Here is a 20,761-nt window from a genome sequence, read left to right as displayed (position 1 = left end):
GGGGATTTTCCTGACCCAGGGATCAAACCTGGGTCTCCTGCATTGCAGGCATTCAAATTTATCATCTGAGCCACTAGGCTTATGACCAGATTTAAGCTTAATTACCTTTTTAATGGCCCTGTCTCTAAATACAGTCACACTGAGTGTGTTAGGGTTTCAATGTACACTTTGGGGAGACAGTTCAGTTCATAGTACTTATTCAGCTCTACCATCTACCTAAATCTTCTCATCCTGTCCTTTCCTCAGGGTTCATGGAAAGTTTATTCCTCAACACAGCGGTCCTGCTGCTGCTGCTAAGTCACTTCAGTTGTGTCCAACTCCGTGCAACCCCATAGACAGCAGCCCACCAGGCTCCCCCGTCCCTGGGATTCTCCAGGCAAGAACATTGGAGTGGGTTGCCATTTCCTGCTCCAATGCATGAAAGTGAAAAGTGAAAGTGAAGTCGCTCAGTTGTGTCCCGACTCTTTGTGACCCTGGATGATGGTAAATATAATAATAAAGCACATGGCTTTCCATGTCACCTTACACTTGACAGAGTAATTTTATATAAATACTGCTTCTTGAAACAATCTCTTTCCTTTTCTTCATCTAGTTTTTAAAAAATATATAACATTTAAAATTTATAGAAAAATATATATGTAGCATGGAGAAGGCAATGGCACCCCACTCCAGTACTCTTGCCTGGAAAATCCCATGGATGGAGGAGCCTGGTAGGCTGCAGTCCATGGAGTTGCTAAGAGTTGGACATGACTGAGCGACTTTCCTTTCACTTTTCACTTTCAGGCATTGGAGAAGGAAATGGCAACCCACTCCAGTGTTCTTGCCTGGAGAATCCCAGGGACAGGGGAACCTGGTCGGCTTCTGTCTATGGGGTAGCACAGAGTCGGACACGACTGAAGCGACTTAGCAGCAGCAGCAGCAGCATATATGTAGCAAATACCTATGGATCCACACCCAAATTTAACAAATGCCATATTATAGTCATACATGACTTAAATTACTTTTATGAAATAAAGTACTGCAGGTTCTGCTCAAGTGCTTCTGTGCCACTTTCCCAATTTGATTCCTTCTCCCACCCTAAAGTTGGTGTGTTCCTTCACATTCATGTCATGATACTTTCAGTATATATGGAAATGGGGCTTCCCTGGTAGCTCAGTGGTAAAGAATCTGTCTGCCAATGCAGGAGATGCCACTTTCATCATCACAGTTTGGGATTCACAGATGCAAACTGTAACACACACACACACACATATATTTTACATGTATAACTGAATCACTTTTCTGTATACCAGAAACAAACACAATTTGTATTTCAACCATGTGTACATGCTGAGTTGCTTCAGTCGTGTCTGACTTTTTCTTACCCTATGGACTAGGGTAGCGAGCCAGGCTCTTCTGTCCATGGGATTCTCCAGGCAAGAATATTGGAGTGGATTCGTATGCCCTCCTCCAGGGGAGCTCCTAACCCAGGGATCGAACCCGTGTCTTTCATGTCTCCTGCATCGGCAGGTAGGTTCTTTACCACTAGTGCCATCAACTGTATTTCAATAAAATAAAAAAGAATAATGTGGATATATATAGATCTAGTTTGCTGCTGCTGCTGCTACGTTGCTTCAGTTGTGTCTGACTCTGTGCGACCCCACAGACGGCAGCCCACCAGGCTCCCCTGTCCCTAGGATTCTCCAGGCAAGAACACTGGAGTGGGTTGCCATTTCCTTCTCCAATGCATGAAAGTGAAAAGTGAAAGTGAAGTAGCTCAGTCGTGTCCAACTCTGTGCGACCCCATGGACTGCAGCCTACCAGGCTCCTCCATCCATGGGATTTTCCAGGCAAGAGTACTGGAGTGGGGTGCCACTGCCTTCTCCAATAGATCTAATTTACGCCTTTTTAATTGCCATGTATCACTGCAAGAATATGCTATTTATCTATTATTTTTTTGATATGCATTATGTCTGTGTATGTCATCTTGTGTATGTTTGAGTTTCTCTAGAGAACTCTGGTAAAGTGAATTGGTGGTTTGTTGTTTCGTAGCTAAGTCATGTCCAACTCTTCTGTGACCCCATGGACTCCTCTGTCCCCCAGGCTCCTCTGTCCATGGGATTTCCCAGGTAAGAATACTAGAGTGGGTTGCCATTTCCTTCTCCAGGGATCTTCCTGATCCAGGGATTGAACCTGAGTCTCCTGCATTGCAGGCAGATTCCTTATCACTGAGCCATCAGGGAATCCCTGAATTGGGTGGCAGAGGAGGTTATTGTTTCTAACATTGCCACAAGCCTGGAGGGAGGTATTCCTGGGCTGCCAGGCTGGTTGACTGATGCCAAAGCTATCCAGGTTTGTTTCATCTCTCTGCTTTGCCATTCTTAGAGTGCACTTTTACCCACAGGTTTGCTGTTTTATAACCACAACATAGTTACAGCAATTCCAGAGATTGTGTCATGCTCCAATCAGGAAGTATATAAAGTACTCTAGTCATATTACCTCCTTAGGTGGCTCAGAGGTTAAAGCGTCTGCCTGCAATGCGGGAGACCTGGGTTCGATCCCTGGGTCGGGAAGATTCCCTGGAGAAGGAAACGGCAACCCACGCCAGTATTCTTGCTTGGAGAATCCCATGGACGGAGGAGCCTGGTGGGCTACAGTCCACGGAGTCGCAAAGAGTTGGACACGACTGAGCAACTTCACTTCACTTCACTTCAGTCATATTACCCCTTTAAACAAGTCTTCAAATAAGACCTACTCAGTGATTTACATTTACACTCCATTCGCTAGAACAAGGTCATGTGGTTCATCTGTCAGCAAATTACAAGAAAGTTTCTGGACAGCATAGGGCTGTGGAAGGAACTGACCACTGGTATTGATATTTGCCATAGTGCCTAGGGAATCATGGCTGGGCCCTACAATATACACATCTTCAATACCCCTGGGTGCTGCCAGCTGTGGTTGCTCCCAGCTGTGGCCAGATGCCCCAATGAATAGATGCTCCAAAGTACCTGAACCAATTAGAGTATTGTCAACAGACTGTAAAAGGTACTGCTTCCCTATGTCAAAAGAAAAATCGAAGAATTATTATAAAAATACTGTGTGCATGACAGTGGATCAGGTCATTTACAAAAACAGACACACAAATCCGCAAAATCAATACTTTTAGAGCCTTCAGCAAAGTGCTTAGAGCTTATGAGTGCACTGTCAGACACAGCTTTTGGAGTCCCTGCTCTGCCACCTACTGATGTGTGAGTTTATATGTTTTTTCTGAGCCTCAGTTTCCTTATCTGTAAAATGGGGATGAAAGAATATCTATCTCATAAAGATGCTTTAAATGACTAAAAGAGAAAATGATTCTGAATGGCTAGCATAGCACCTTTATGGAAGGAGGCTGCAATCAGTGTTTCCTACTGATAGTAACATCATTACCTAGAGATTCTATGCCATATGTGGGTTGAACACATTTCTTAATCTTCAAATTAGAAAACAGATATAACACAAGTTCTACTTATGGGAAAACAGGTCCAAATACTTGAAAAGGGACCATTTTGGAAAATGTGGAATGATTTCTAATGTCTTAATGTGTATGCTTATACTAAACCATGGGCTTCACATCATTTCTGGCTTCTAGAAGTTTGTAGAAAACAGAGCATGCTTCAAAGAGGAAAACAGGGAAAAAAGGTAGCCTGAGACTAGATGCCCATTGTTTAAATCCGTATCTTACTCTTTACTTCGTAGATATAATCACTGTTTTTCTTTTATTTAAGTCCTCGGAAAACAAAGATAAGAATAGGTTTGATGCACGGTACTGGATGCTTGGGGCTGGTGCACTGGGACGACCCAGAGGGAGGGTAGGGGAGGGAGGAGGGAGGAGGGTTCAGGATGGGGAACGCGGGTATACCTGTGGCGGATTCATTTCGATATCTGGCAAAATTAATACAATATTGTAAAGTTTAAAAATAAATTAAAATTAAAAAAAAAAAAAGAATATGAACCTGAAAGTTATTTTCTTTCTTTATGAGATTTAACAATATGCATTAAGATATGAGTAGTATGGAGAAGTGGGAAAGCAATAAAGATTATTAATAGATTTTTATAGGGAAAAATTTAAGCAGCTGAGGTAATTAATCCAGAGAAGACAAAGCTAAAAGGAAATATCATAATTATCATGAACCCCCTGAGAATTACCTCCACAGGGAACCGAATGAAGAGGAATGAGTTTAAATGACAGGAAGAGGGTTTAGGCATCCTTTAGGGAAGAATGTTCCAGTAATAAGTACTGTTAAACTTTGTCTAGGTTTCCAAACCATTGAGTAGAGTGACCTAAGAAAAGACACTGGCTGTTACTTTTCTGCAATTGTGTATATCCCTTTCGAGTCATGAAAAAATTCATTTTCAAGAACTGTATCACCTGATTCTAAACCTTAAAAGAAGTGGCATGCTTTGTGATTTTCAAAGGCACACAGCATATGTTTACTGAGGTATCTACTTATATCTCAGACAAAATGCTAGACTTTGGGGACACAAAAGAATATCTGTTGGAGTCAGATGCTGCCCACATAGAGCTTATAGGCCACTGCACTTACTGAATCATGATAGATGCTATAGGAGCTCCAAAGCCCTTTAATCCTGTTGGATGGGGCTGGGCAGGGGATCCACAAAGGCCTTCTGGAGAAGGTGAGGTCTAAGCTGGAATCTGATGGATGAGTAGGAATCAGTTGGGTGAATGGAAGAGTCAGTAGGAGGTTGGTGATTAGAAGTGAGGAGGGGGCAGGGATGTAGGATAGCAGCTTCTCTTATGGGGAGAGTGAGCCTGGGCAATGGTCTGAATTGGAGAAATGCAGAGCCAGAGCCACTGTTTGTTGCCTGTAGCACTTTTACTTTCATGGTACTTTTCTACTATTTTTTCCTTGTTGTCTTAACAACCATGACATCATCGTTTTATCTTTAAAACTGCTGAGAGGCTCCACTTGAGCAGTAACTTTGGTGGAACAAACCTCTCCTGTTTTCTCCTTAGCTATGTGTTTGCTTAAACACGCAAATGGGGGAGGGGAGGAGGAAAAAGCAGGAAAAGTGGAGATACACGCCTAGTCCTGGAGGCTAAATTACCCTGCCTCTTCTGTTTCAATAGTTCATGTTGTAATCCACTGGCTTTGTGGCTGTGTAACCACTTCCGATGGAGCAGGACGATTAAAAGAGTGTGTTATGGAGCTAAAGTGCCTGTTTCAATAGAGAATAACTGGCAAGGTGACTTTGGGCAAATAAATCCTGCTCTCTGGACCTCAACATATCCATCTATAAAATGGGAATACAAAAGCACTCAGAACTATTGTGAGCATTAAATAAGCTAACTTATATAATGTGCTTAGAATGGTGCTTGCCATATAGATAATCTTAAAGAGATGGCTAGCAATGATCATCATCATTATGTTACACAGAATGTAAGTAAAAAAAAAAAAGAATATAAGTCAGAGAGCAGTAACAATTATAGTTCTTATTGACTGAGCATTTATTAGATAGCCACCATGCTTTGCCTTCATTATTTCATGTAATATTCTCAACTACTTTTTAAGTTAATATACCCCTTCTACAGATAGAAAAACTGATGCTCAGAGAGGGGAACTAACCACTCCAGAACAGTTGTGGTATGCTGAGCCCACCAGACCCAATCTTGCATCACTTTGATGAGGAAGATTGCATTCTGGTTCCTTTTACTTTCCACTCAGAGTGCTTTGTTTTCTTTATGGCTGTGTTGGTAGACTCTTTTTAGAACCATGTGGTCAGTCTAGAAGTATGATCGGCTCTAAAAACCTCCTAGCAGTTATATTAATAAACGTGGCTTAGATAAGTACCAGAGAATTGGCCACCATCACCAAGGAGCAGCCAAAGGAATGTTAACCAACATAATTTGTGCTCAAACTGTCAACAAATATGTCTGGGGCACACCATGAGATTTAGCTGCTCCCAGAGACGTGGATTGTGATACAACTCAGGGAAGAAAGTTTATTCTCAGTCTTCAACTGCGTACATGGGGGCTCAAGAGTCCTAAGCAGAAATGACAGATTCAACATGGCATTTGTGATACAACGTGGCCCAAGAGCTAAGAGCAGGGTTTGCCATCCAATGTACTGAGCTATTCACACACTTCAGTCTGTTTTTTTGGATACTTCTAGAGTGGTGAACACAGCCAAACACTTTTCTCTGTATCCCCGTTTCACTAACTAGTGAGACGGGGATGTGAATACTTAAATCCTCAGAACTCTTTTCAGACTTTTTGTGAATATTAATAGAAATAAAGAACAAATGCAAGCAATACAGTATATTATTACGCATGGTTACCACCCAATGTTAACTATTACTCTTTAGGCCTAGATAATACCATATAATTAATGCTTTGTTTTTGCAAAGAGGATGCTGCTGCTGCTGCTAAGTCGCTTCAGTCATGTCCGACTCTGTGTGACCCCAGAGACAGCAGCCCACCAGGGTCCCCTGTCCCTGGGATTCTCCAGGCAAGAACACTGGAGTGGGTTGCCATTTCCTTCTCCAATGCATGAAAGTGAAAAGTGAAAGTGAAGGCGCTCAGTCATGTCTGACTCCAGCAACCCCATGGACTGTAGCCTACCAGGCTCCTCTGTCCATGGAATTTTCCAGGCAAGAGTACTGGAGTGGGGTGCCATACTTCCCAAAAGGTTTTTTAGCAAATGTGTCCTGATGCAAAGGGTATAAAAAAGGAGAAGAAATTCTGAAAGCGCAGAGATGTTGTTCAGAGCTAATGAGGGAAGCATTGGGCTGAATTTGGGATGAAACTTTAATAGCACTCCCTGTATTCTGTGCTGTCGTGGTCCCTTACCAAGCTCTAAAGGACCCTGCACGTTTGGAGAGAGAATGCTAGTCTGGGAGGTAGGGGAAGATGGCTGGGGAATAGGGTGGTCCTGTCACTCCCTCCAGACAAAGATTAACAATGACTTAATTCCAGAAATATTGTCAGCAAGTAAAATAAATAGACTAATCACTGTGGGCACATTGTATGTTAATGTATCTAGGCTTTGTTTTCAGTTTGACCCTTAAAGAAACATTTAATCAATCTAGATGGATGAGTCATCCTGTTCTTAATTAATCTTTCTGGACATTTATAGAGAAAAGGCAAACTCTTCACAATGACCTTATAAACGTGTTTGAGGTTAGTATGGATTTTTATTTATGTGCACAGCACGAGCAGTCGCTATTTCTAAATGATGGCTTATTTTGAATGTTCTCAGACTTTCAAAGTGTTTTATTTCCACCCTTGGAGAGAAACAGGGGTGACTTGAAAGGAAACACACGATGGCCATTTCCTTGGCATGAACTGGGTAACCTTTCTGGAAAGGACATGTTTGTTTGGATTTTATGGCATTACCAGCAAAGACTGGCAAAAGGACATGGAGGCAATTGGTCTTCCTGAGGCCTTTGCTGGGAAATGGGAGTCACATTCAGAGATTGGTCTCAGCTGGGGTGACCCTGGGCTCACTCTCCTTTGCCATGGAAATCATCACTATCAAAAGCCTTTCCCTGAAGCTGAGAGGCTGGTTCTTCCAATGAATGCCAACACAGTGCCCAATGGCCTTTATCATGGGCTATTGTTCTGTTGGACATTGCTGGGGAAACAATCATTTGCTGGGACTCAGGAAGGTCAGTTCTGGTGCTATTTGATGGAAGGATTTGACTTAAATTGGGGTCAGTTCTTCTAGGACACAAGCTTTGTGTGTCTGTGTGTTGTAGAGAATGCCATCATTGCTTGGTCCTCCAGCTCCTCTGGTTCGTCAGAATTGTGGACCCCAGGATCCTTTTGCTACTTTTGCGGTCCAACCTTTTAGCCTTTGGTGTTCATTTGTATTGAGTACCTATACTGAACGAATAAGCAGAGCAGAAAACACAATACAACTCCAGCCAGCAGCAAAGAAGAATTGAAGAAGATGGAGCAAAGCAAGCACAGCAGCATACTTTTCATGAAGATTCTTCAAGTTGCCACATTATAACTTGCATTTCAGAGTGTTGGCCAGAATTTAGACACACAGTCCCAACTCTGTAAGTACAGACTTTGTTTTGGGTGGCCAAATACCCAGCTAAAAATCAGAGGTTTCTATCTACAGAGAAAAGGAAAAGCATGAGAGAAAATAAGCAGTTCATAATACAACATATTTCAAGGAATATCATTTGTCATGTCTAAATATACAACTGTACCTCCTCACTGAAGTTAATCTAAGCTGAATATTTTGCACCATCATCATCCCATTATGGTATCTTGCAATCCTTTCTACCTTTCTTTCCAAAGAAAAAGAGATGTCTGATTTAGCAAGAATGCATTTCTATATTCAAAGTTGAAATGTGAGGCTAAACCTCAACCACTTGAAATAAGATAAAAGAAATTCCCTTAGTAGAGGAAAATGGAAAATATACAGATGATTCTATTAACATAAGCATCTTTTCTTGAACTGAGTCTCCTGCAACAAAGGAATTGGAAATGCTCTTTCCTTATCCTAAAGTGTTCCTGACAACTGCAGATAGCAACATTACTACCAAAGGATTGGAAAGGATGCAAACAGTAGACTTTCAGAGGACTCTATTCCCAATTTCAAACCTGGAAAGGGTATGTTTAAAATATTTCAGTGTACTGGCTAGGAAGGCAGACAGTGGAGTAAGCTTGGCAGAGCTAAGAAATGGTGATTCGGTTTACAAATGGGTTACTTCGGGGCAAATGCTTGCTGTCTCACTTTACATGCTAGTTAAGTGGTTAAGAGAACAATGCCATCAACTGAGAGTTCGTTTGAAAATTAAATGAGACATTGCATGTAAAGCTCACACAGAGCCTGGTTCATTGTATATACTAAAAAAAATGTTGGGTTTTCCAGGTTCAACCCAGATTATAGATAAGAAAATAAATCTGTACTTTTTTTTTTCTGCCAAGGGACCTTTAGAGATATCCTTGAATCATATGTATGGTATTATTTATTTCTTCACTTACTGGTTCATTCGTTAATTCGACAAATATTCAAATCCTACTATGTGCCAGGTCCTAGTAGGTACCATTTACTGGAAGGGGCAAGAAATATATTAAATACGAAGATGAATAAACCAATTTATGTCCTTAAAGGAGCTCACTGCTTAGTGGAAAATGGAAAAAAATGAAGCGAGCAATTATGTTCCAGTGAGAAAAATTAGAAGTGTAGTGTTATTAAAATGAAGAGAGAGTAAGAATCATGAGCATCAAATCTGTGACATTTCCTTGGTGAAATAAGATATCTTTTATCATCAGCTTTTTTTAATGGGGGAAAGAGAAAAAAGAAATTGTACATTAAATGTATATAATGATTCTGAGGCCTGTCTTAGTTTTAGAAACATGAATATGTCAAGAAAAATGAAGGCTTATCTAACAGTTGAGGAAAACAGTCACTGAGGATAGTAAATTACATGGATTTGTTAGATGACATATCACTGGGTTAGCTTGCCAGCTGCAGGCCTATGGACTAGAGCCTTAGAGGGGAAATTCCAGTGGGGAAAGTTTGTTTCCATCAGATGGGACTCACTCCCAACTTACTTCTATGGCATGGCCTGGGTACCAAGGAGGATAAGCATCAGATTTTGAAGTGTAGGTCTGTTTTCTGCTTCCCAAGCCTGGAAGCTAATTTGTTTCTTATCTTCCTCCATTGGCCTGTAGTATTATCACAGTCATAGCAGGAACTCTTGGACTCTAAGAGGATGGAGTGCTGTGAAGTCATAACATCTTTTCTAATAGCTATGATTGAGAACCTGCCATCGATATCCTAGTACCACATGTGCCTGTCAACTTGCAGCATTTCACTGCTCTTAAGGCCACAACATTTAACATGGCCTGGAAGACCTGTTGATCTAATTCTCACCCCTCTGAGCCACTTCAATCCACGAGAGCCACTCCATGGTCATTTTTAGCATCTGTGTCCCTGGAGGTGTTGTACCATGTTATACCATTCTTGCTCTTCTTCAGTTTCTCTGGCTTTTTTCTCAGGTCCTAATATTCATTTCCACTTGTTATGGCATCTGTGCATATGTCTAGAGGGTTCTTTCCTTCTACTCTTTGTCTACATTATTTGGATCTCACCTCAAGGGCTTCATTTCTTCTTGAAGGCTTATCTGATCCTCCCCTTTTGGGAGGCAATGGGATGTTACTCACCAGTTAATATCTCAAGGTGTTTGTGTATGTGTTTCACAATAAGACCTAGAGATAGTCATTTCCTGCTCATGTTTCTTTGATTCTTTTTTTCTTGGAAACTATCTCTGCCACAAGTTCTTTCTTTCTTCTAGGTCACCCTGTACAGAAGTTCTTTTAGACATCTTATTCTCTTCATGTAAATGTAACAGGAAGAATAATATTGATAATAATAGCAACTGACATTCATGGTCCTATGTGTCAGCCTTGTCTGTAGCTGACTACCCAGCATGGCTCCCAACCTCACACACTGTTGACAGGAGTTTCTGTATCCTAACAGAAATCCCCCTGCTTGGACTACCTCAATCCCTGTGAACAGGGGAATGCCTGTTCTAACTGGCCAGACTGGGTTTCCAAACCCATCACTGTGGTAAGGGGCAGAGTGTAATCCTGCCTTTCATTTATTGGGGGCCCATCCCTAAAGCTGGGAGTGAAGCAAATCTGATGCTATGGCTGCTACCTGATGGGACACAGGTAGAATTGACACTGAAGATGCAAAAACCAAGTTCACTGCAGCCGTGCTTTCCTCAGGCATCCCACTAATCCAGTCTAGTGGGGAAAGTTTGCACTCCACACTTCTCAACTTTGACATTGGTGCTTATTTCAGACCTTGAGAGTAGGCAGATAACACCTCTTACTTCACGATTTTTTTATTCTCAGCTACAGTGTTTGTAGGGACTAAAAGTCTATACTCCACTAATTTGTAGTACTAATCTCTAACAAAGTAAGGATACCTTAGGTGAGTAAACATATTACTAAGTTTATTGAACTGCATTTAGCACCATATCTAGAAGATCTCTCCACAGTAAGATGGCTGATTTGAGTCGGACATGACTGAGTGACTAATGCTTTCACTTTTTAACAGCTTATGACCAGAGATGTATTAATGTCTTTTGACATTTCAACATTTACTTTTATAACAAATCGCTGGCCACCAGAAATTAGTTTCTACCAAAATCTCCCAGTCAATAATGTGTTAAGAACCAATCACTTCTACTCTGTGGACATCTGAAAATGTGCTTATTCACATGCTCAGTTTTGTCCAACTCTTTGTGACCCCCTGGACTGTAGTCTGCCAGGCTCCCCTGTCCATGGAACTTACTAGAGTGGGTAGCCATTCTCTTCTCCAGGGCACCATCCCAACCCAGGGATCGAACCTGAGTCTCTTGCTTGGCGGGAGGATTCTTTACTGGGATCCACAGTAAAGAATCCACAAGAGAGCCTGGCGGACTACAGTCCATGGGGTCGTGGAGGAGTCAGATACGACTTGGTGACTAAACAAGTATTTCATTGTATATATGTATTTACGCACACTTACTTTAAAAACTGCTTTTCAAAGATGGCTCAATCTCATCCTGCCAACAGTAAGATTAGAAAAGTAAGGATTGTTGTTAAAGATTACCAGTAAAAGGGATCCACATATGTAGAGAAAATAAGAGTTCTCTAACAGGTATCATATTCAAATGGGGTTCTTAAACACAAATTCCTGGCCTCCACTCTCATAATTTTTGATTTATTACATCAAAGGTAGGGCCTAGGCATTTGCTTAATTGATAAGTTCTGTGCTGCTGCTGCTGCAGGCATCAGGCTTTGAGAAGCAGTGTACTAGCATGATCCCATTTGAAAATCTGAGATAGCGACTAGAATTTATCCAACATTCCCTTTTCAAAGTATGACTCTAAAGTTGTAAACACCATTATCAGCTATCAGTTCACTCCAGGAGAGCAAGTTCATGATTGTTTTCACACCTATGTGCCCATGTGTTTTCTTTATCGTGTCTGTGCATGTGTGCTCAGTCGTGCCCAACTCTTTGCAACCCCATGGATTGTAGCCCTGTCAGGATCCTCTGTCCATGGAATTTTCCAGGCAAGAATACTGAAGCAGGTTGCCATTTCCTACTCCAGGGGATCTTCCTCACCCAAAGATCGAACTCCCATCTTCTGTGTTTCCTGAATTGGCCAGTGGATTCTTTACCACTGGGCCTCTTGGAAATCCCTAGTATGTCTGTATTAGAAGTGAAATTCCCCCTCCTTCTCTGAACAGTGAGAAACTGTCCTCTGACCCCTCCTTTTAATGTCCAGTTAGCCACAGGTGGATTGAAAAGCTGACTTTGGGAACAGACCAAGTTCTGTTCTAATCATTCTGATAGTATCTGATGAGCAGAGCTGTCTATAGCTTGGCTGGTACATTACTAATACCTCTTCCAGTTTTATGGTAATTAAACCTCACCCTACTCCTAGGTATTAGTGTTAATATTATTCCTATCTTCTGGTGAGGGAACAGAGCCTGAGAACAGGTTAATTGACTTCCCCTCTTCACCAAACAAGAATTCAGTCCCTTGGTCTGACCCCAAGTCCAAGCTCTCAACAATCCAGTTATACCATCTGTTAGATGAAACTATACAAGAAAAGTGAACTCTGGAGATTCTTTCTACCATGATCTGAGAAGCTCTCTTCTTTCTGCCCAGATTCCAATCCTATGCACCAGGATTTCCCCAATCTAAAGAAAACAATGAAAGAACTATGATTCCTGAATACCTATTAATCAGAGAGAAGCAAAAACTCCTCACCGTAGCACATTACTATTCATACCAGTGTCTCTAGAGAGTAACCATCATTACTTTGATGGGTGCTGGAGGGAGGGTAAGAATGAGATCAGCCCCAAATGGATCCAGAAATTATTGGCAAATACAGCTGTGCAGGGTGTATTTGGTACTTTTTCCAACCTTTGATAGAAGATGAAGAGCATGTGACAGTAAGGAGTTATGTTGACAGTAAGGAGTTTGAATACGCAATTCAAAATAAAAAATCTTACCACAGGAAAAATGAAGTCACTCAGGAATATAAAAGGGAGATAAGAAAGGGTGAATTGTGCATTTCTCTGCTACTCAGACTTAGCCAAGACTGTGTAGCATTTCTCATTCCTGAACTGACTGCCACTCAAATTATTTCTAAACTTCTAACCCCAGATTTTTTCTTAGGCAGTGAAAAAAAATCAACCCTGGGTTTGACTACATGCATCGGTGAAAAGTTTGGAGGCTTCCCAGGTGGTGCGGTGGTAAAGAATCCACCTGTCAATGCAGGAGACGCAAGAGATGTGAGTTCTTTTGGAGTAGGAAATGGCAACCCGCTCCAGTATTCTTGTTGGAAAATTCCATGGACGGAGGAGTCTGGTGGGCTAAAGTCCATGGGACCGCAAAGAATCGGACACCATTGAGCACACACACACACAATTTTTTGTTTTTACTTTCAAATAACTGTAGACATGAGCATGAGAATGAGCTAAAAACTAAACCTTGGCTACAAGAGTATTTATAAATAGCTGGGCTAGGAAGACAAGAGTTTGGTGGTTTTTCTCTACATTTGCTCCTGTAGAAGGCTGTATGTTTCGATTTGTTCTGAAACCCGCCAGGCAGTTTGGTGTGAGTTTGGACTTGACTTCCATGCCTTTTGTATTTATTATTTTAGAATCACTGGTCCCAATAAGTTTTCCTGTTCAACATGGATTTCCATTAAATGGCAAAGGCATCTTAAATCTGTCTGCAGTTTTAGGACAGATGGCCAAAACTCTTTACAATAACCCTGGGTGGGCATTCACTGAAGGGCTCATCGTCTTGTTTATTTACTCAGTTCAAAGGTAGGAGGTTGCCCGTCAGCTCTGAGAATGAATACAGATGCTGTGGTGAGGAGCAGTTGAAAACTAGCGCAAGCTAAATGGTTGAGCTTGGAGGAAGATGGCTGGAACCATAACCTAGCCAAGGTCAGAGATAAGTGCTGTTACTATTTCATTAACATTATCATCATCACTATTATTTCCCAAATTACTCTTTAATGGAGCCAGTATAGCTTCAAGTCTGTAACTAAGACATAGATCACTTACCTTCTGTTAGCAGACATTAGAAATGTCCAAGGCAGATTTCAGCCCTTTTAGCTCTAAATATAACCTTGATCTTCTACAATGGTTATTTGGCTCTTATTTATGTGTCTGCTTAGGATCTGCCTTTAAACTTTCCTGCACCAAGGGTAAAGTCACAATTGGTGTTATTATATTCGGGTGGCTCGTAGTTTTTATGTTCACTACTGTTAGTTAGTTAGTGTTAGTCACTCAGTCGTGTCTGACTTTTTGCAACCGCATGGACTGTTGCCCACCAGGTATTCTCCAGGCAAGAATACTGGAGTGAGTTGCCTTTTCTTCCCCAGGGGATCTTTCTGACACAGAGATAGAACCTGGGTTTCCTGCATTGCAGGCAGATTCTTTATCATCTGAGTCACCAGTGAAATCCAGATGTTCACTATGGAGATCTTAAAAATATATTTTTCTCAACGTCATTTTGATACAAGTGGTTCCATTATGCTGACATGTAAGGTACAAAGACAAAAGAAATTCCTCATAGTGCCACTGCTGAGGGAACTGGACATTTCTCCCTTGCCTTTTGCTCTTGGAGATGGTTTTTCTTAGACAAATTCTGCCTGGAATAATTCTGAGTATTAGAGGAAGACAGAATAGAGGAGGAGAGGGAAGATACATTTTTGTTGGCTTTCTACTCTTATAGTTCCGCTATGTTTCCAATTCTCCTCATCTTTGAAGACTTAGAATCATTCTAAATTCATGCAATGAGTTTAGAGTTAGAAGGAGATGTAATATACACCTAGTTTCCACAGTTAACAGGTGGGCTTTCTTTGATTTGCCAATTAAAAAATATGTCACCTGGAGTCCACTAGATTGAGAACTTCTTGAGGTCAAGTGCTGTTACAGACCCATTCTGTGTCCTTGTGACCTGACTGAGTGCTTGGCCCAGAGAGGGTGTATATTCAATGATCATTGGATTAAGTTGCCCCGTTTCTACATTGTTTTAAGTACAGAACTACAGTAAGTACAGAATGACATAAGACAAAATATAATAAAATATTTAAGTGTTAGGATATTGTTTTAAAGATGGGGCGCAGATATGGACAGGTGATGTCACTTCAGGTCACAGAGTCAGAACTATGAGGACTGGCTTTAGGTCACAGCATCTCAGTATGAGGCTCTGCCCACCACAGCCTTCATGTATAGCCAACAATATTTTTAAAGGTGACGTATTACCCTTAAAATTTTGTTACTCAAATGATTACACTATAACCCCTAATATCCTAGAATATGACCTTATTTGAATATGGGGTCTTTACAGAGGTAATCAAGTTAAAATGAAGTCATTGTGAGGGGCCCTAAACCATTATGCTGGCGTCAGTAGGAAAAGGAGAAATCTGAACACAGACATGAATGGAGCCAAGACAATGTGTACAGACCTAGGAAGAAGACGGTTGTCTACAAGCCAAGAGGAGACGCCGGGAACAGATTCTTCCCTCCCAGCCCACACAAGGAGCTCCCCTTGCCAACCTTGATTTTGGATTCCTGTTTTCAGAACTGTATGATAGTACATTTATTGTTCAACACAGGGAGTCTGTGATACTTTGTTACAGCATCCATAGCAAACAAAAACAGATTTTGGTATTAGTCTTCTAGGGCTGCATAAAAAAATGCCACAGATTGGGTGGCTGAGACAATGAAGTGTACTATCTCACAGTTCTGGAGACCAGGAGTCCAAAATCAATACGTCAGCATGGCTGCTTTCTCCCAAGATCTTAGAGGCAAAGATCTATTCCAGGTTTCTGTCCTTGGCTTGTAAATGGTTGTCTTCATATTCAAAAGGTGTTCTTAACTGTGTCTACATGTCTATCCCTCTGTATATTATAAAACAAGGAATGCTGTTTTCATTTTCTTTTTCCCCTTAGGGATGTCTAAAGCAATCCTTCTCCTGTTTGCCTCTTGGCACTTTCATGTCTTTTACCGTGTAAAGTTTACAACATCATTTTTATGCCCTCTTTCCCTCAGTGTCTTCCCTTCTCTCCTAACTCACTTCTGAAGCCGGCCCCAGGCTGCTGTTATCTGGTTCCTTCTCCCAGAGTCTCATATCCACCTCCCATATATTGGTTTTCTATTGCTATTTAACAAAATACCAGCAACTTTCTTAACACTTATTTGTTTGCTCACAGTTCTATAGATCAGAAGTCTCAGAGAGGTCCTCTACTTACAGTCTCACAAGGCTAAAATCAAGGTATCAGCCAGACTGGGGTCTTATCTGGGGACTCTGAGAAGAACCTACTTCCAAGATTTTCCAGTTGTTGGCAAAATCCAGTTTTGAAGAACCAAGGTCACCTTTTTCTTGTGCACTGTCATCTGGGGATGGGCTCTCAGCTCCTACAGGCATATCCCAGGCCCTTTTCCATATCATCAACTCCAACTTCAAAACTAGAAACAGAAATTCTGTCTTGCATCCAATCCTGTTCACACTTTGAACCTATCTGACAAACCTGAAGGAAACTGAATTTTCTGAAGAAAACTCTCTATTTTTGAAAAACTCACTGACTTTGGGTTAGGCCCTTTAAGATAATTTCCCTATTTCAAGGTCAACTGATTAGTAACCGTAATCACATCTACAAAATCCCTTTTACCATGTAATCACAGGAGTAACACTAGGGGGTAAGAATCATGGCGGCCACCTCAGAATTTTCCTACCACATCCTACTATTCAGTCTAAGGAGAAACAGTGGATAAGAGACAAATAAAGTTGATGGTTTCATACAGTGGTTGGAAATGGGTACATCCCAAAGTAAGTAGGCACTTTAAATCTAAGGATAAAGTTAGAAAAAAAGTTCACATGAGGAAGGCCATGTTCTTTGATCCAAGTTATTTATCAATCACAATTTTAAGAGTAGCTTTCAGTAATTAAGGACCTTCTTTGGGTCAGTCTTGATCCTTGGAAGAAAAGCTATAACAATCCCAGACAGCATATTAAAAAGCAGAGACATTACTTTGCTGGCAAAGGTCCGTCTAGTCAAAGCTATGGTTTTTCAAATAGTCATGTACGGATGTGAGAGCTAGACCATAAAAAAGGCTGATCTCCAGAGAATTGATGTTTTTGAACTGTGGTGTTGGAGAAGACTCTTGAGAGTCCCTTGGACTGCAAGGAGATCCAATCAGTCAATCCTAAAGGAAATTAATCCTGAATATTCATTGGAAGGACTGATGCTGAAGCTGAAGCTCCAATACTCTGGCCATTTGATGCAAAGAGCTGACTCATTAGGAAAGACCCTGATGCTGGGAAAGATTGAAGGCAGGAGAAGGGGACGACAGAGGACAAGATGGTTGGATGGCATCCCTGACTCAATGGACATGAGTTTGAGCAAGCTCCAGGAAATGGTGAAGGTCAGGGAAGCTTGGTGTGCTGCAGTCCATGGGGCCTCAGACAGTCGGACACGACTGAGTCTGAACAACAATAATGTTGTCACTTCTGAAGGCACAAATTAATTGCTGCCATTATTTTGAGTGTTAACAATGATTCTCCAAAATGGGCTGCATCAAAGTGAAAGGCACTGAGCTTGATAACATGCACAGGTGCTGGTGATAGCACTAAAAGTCAAATTCATGTGTGGACAGTGCAAGCCTTATATTCCTTCCAGAACCACATGCTTCTCTCTTTCCAGGACAGCCCATTGACCACGTGTGGGATTATCTACATGAGGGATAGCACTGTAAATCCAGCCTGCCTAATACAGTGATTCAGAGAGCATTTTCTTATACAATTAAAGTGATTCCATAAATGGCCTTGGACGTGGGGTAGCTCCTCTCGGCCACTGCCCCTGACCTTGGATATGGGGTAGCTCCTCTCAGCCATAGTAAAGTAATGCTCAAAATTCTACAAGCCAGGCTTCAGCAATATGTGATCCATGAACTTCCAGATGTTCAAGCTGGTTTTAGAAAAGGCAGAGGAACCCGAGATCAAATTGCCAACATCTGCTGGATCATGGAAAAAGCAAGAGAGTTCCAGAAAAACATCTATTTCTGCTTTATTGACTATGTCAAAGCCTTTCAATGTGCGAATCACAATAAACTGTGGACAATTCTGAAAGAGATTGGAATACCAGACCACCTGACCTACCTCTTGAGAAACCTGTATGCAGGTCAGGAAGCAACAGAACTGGACATGGAACAACAGACTGGTTCCAAATTGTCAAAGGAGTATATCAAGGCTGTATACTGTCACCCTGCTTATTTAACTTATATGTAGAGTACATCATGAGAAACGCTGGGCTGGAGGAAGCACAAGCTGGAATCAAGATTGCCAGGAGAATATCAATAACCTCAGATATGCAGATGACACCACCCTTATGGCAGAAAGTGAAGAAGAACTAAAGAGCCTCTTGATGAAAGTGAAAGAGGAGAGTGAAAAAGTTGGCCTAAAGCTCAACATTCAGAAAACTAAGATCATGACATCTGGTCCCATCACTTCATGGCAAATAGATGGGGAAACAGTGAACACAGTGGCTGACTTTATTTTTCTGGGCTCCAAAATCACAGCAGATGGTGACTGCAGCCATGAAATTAAAAGATGCTTACTCCTTGGAAGGAAAGTTATGACCAACCTAGACAGCATATTAAAAAGCAGAGACATTACTTTGCCAACAAAGGTCTGTCTAGTCAAGGCTATGGTTTTTCCAGTAGTCATGTATGGATGTGAGAGTTGGACTATAAAGAAAGCTGAGCACCGAACAATTGATGCTTTTGAACTGTAGTGTTGGAGAAGACTCTTGAGAGTCCCTTGGACTGCAAGGAGATCCAACTAGTCCATCCTAAAGGAAATCAGTCCTGGGTGTTCATTGGAAGGAGTGATGTTGAAACTGAAACTCCAATACTTTGGCCACCTGATGCAAAGAGCTGACTCATTTGAAAAGACCCTGATGCTGGGAAAGACTGAGGGCAGGAGGAGAAGGGGATGACAGAGTATTAGATGGCTGGATTGCATCACCGACTCAATGGACATGGATTTGGGTAGACTCTGGCAGTTGGTGATGGACAGGGAGGCCTGGCATCCTACAGTTCATGGGGTCGCAAAGAGTCAGACACAACTGAGCGAGTGACCTGAACTGAACTGAATGTAGATGGCACCATGAAGCAGGTACCTTACAATCTAGAAGTAGGGAGATTATATCTTCTTTTGAAAGCATGCTGAAGTGAAGATGACTGACAATAACAAAATCAATAGGATGATGGTAAAAAAGTAGACTCAAAGTAGCATTCTGGGCCAATATATTTCCCTCTCCTTGTGGGGGAAATGATGTAGTTTTTAATATTGGAAAGACTTTGGAAAACAGATGTGTCATTAAATAAGGTATACTAAGGCTTGACAGCAACACTCTCTTAAGTCCAATTTCCTCACTTGAACTCTAATTTACGATTTGGTATGTACAAGCTGTTTTGTCTATAAAAGTAAACTTTGTTCTAAAACAAGATGCTTTCTTCCTTCCTTCATCTCTTTGTTAAATCAGTCAGTCAGTCAACAAACATTTGCTGAACACCATCTATGTTCCAGATGTTTTTTAGGTATAAAAGATAGCTTTGTCCTCCAAGAGCTTCCAGCAATTCAAATGATTGCTGTTCCTATTTTTCACCAGGTGACATGTAAAACAAGAAAATAAGATAAAGTTGACTAGTGGTACCATTCAGAAAGGCTGATGGAACCAGTGGAAGCTGGGCAGGCAAAGAGTGGCCTCTGAGAATTATCTCCAAGGTCTAATCCAGTGCTGTCGAGTGGAACTTCCTATGATGAAAGACATGTTCGAGACCTTCACTGTCCAAATGTGAACCAGCAGCCACATAAGGCTCTTGAGCACTTAAAGTGTGACTAGTGTGACTGCTGTTGTTTAGTCACTCAGTCTTGTCTGACTCTTTGCAACCCCATGGACTGCAGCCCACCAGGCTCCTCTGTCTATGAGATAATCTGGGTAAGAATACTGAAGTGGGTTGCCATTTCCTTCTCCAGGTGACCTTCTTGACCCTGTGAATGAACCCATATTTCCTGGATTGCAAGTGGATTATTTACTTCTGAGCCACCAGGGAAGCCCAGTGTGACTGAGGAACTGAATTTTAATTTTTATTTAAAGTTACATGTAGCCGGTGTACAGTGTAGAAAACATACACAAATATGAAGCTCTTCCCCCTATCAGCTGTTTTGAAACCTTTACTACTTCCCTACTTCTTGGCTTCTAAATGTATTTCATCCAATATCTGGGTTATTTCCTCATGTAAATTAATCTTCTCAGATTAGTTTCTGGTGTAAATGTAAACATACTGCAAACCAAGCAATTTTTTGAGGTGCAATCACAAAGCAAAACAATATATTTTTAAACAAGCCAGAAAAGGTTATCAGCTGAGGAAGCATACCAAGGAATGGAAAATAATCAGTTGGATCACGTTATGTTAATCCCACGTCTGAATGTTCTAAGCAGACTCAACTCTTGTCATTTGGAGAAAGTTCCCAGTATTTTCCCTTATGTCCTTTAAGGAAACATGCCAAATATGCTTTCATTTCATCCTATTTAGACAGTTGTTGTAATGCCCTTTCCTTGATGTTATCCCTGAACACGCAATTAACAGATTTCTACTGAGATGCCAGCTGCAATGAAAAGTGTCTGTCTGTCACTTGTATGTTGCTTCAATTCTGGCTCGCTTACATTGCTT

General features: G+C 41.4%; 1 long non-coding RNA gene across 8 annotated transcripts in view; it reads left to right on the top strand.

Moving 5' to 3' along the window:
* Positions 1-20,761, top strand: part of LOC133235248 (uncharacterized) — a 318,764-nt gene that overhangs the window by 67,916 nt on the left and 230,087 nt on the right. For 2 of the 8 annotated variants that reach the window (XR_009732499.1, XR_009732497.1), the window contains exons 2-3: positions 247-483; positions 1,377-1,509. The exons of 5 other annotated variants lie outside the window; for them this stretch is intronic. This is a non-coding gene — a long non-coding RNA (uncharacterized LOC133235248). The remainder of the gene's footprint in view (positions 1-246; positions 484-1,376; positions 1,510-20,761) is intronic. One more of the 8 variants, XR_009732501.1, reaches the window with a different exon arrangement.

This window comes from Bos javanicus, chromosome 22 (assembly GCF_032452875.1).
Source record: "Bos javanicus breed banteng chromosome 22, ARS-OSU_banteng_1.0, whole genome shotgun sequence".
NCBI classification, from domain to species: Eukaryota; Metazoa; Chordata; class Mammalia; order Artiodactyla; family Bovidae; genus Bos; species Bos javanicus.
The sequence above is the reverse complement of the archived record's forward strand: the minus strand, read 5'-3'. Positions and strand labels throughout refer to the sequence as shown.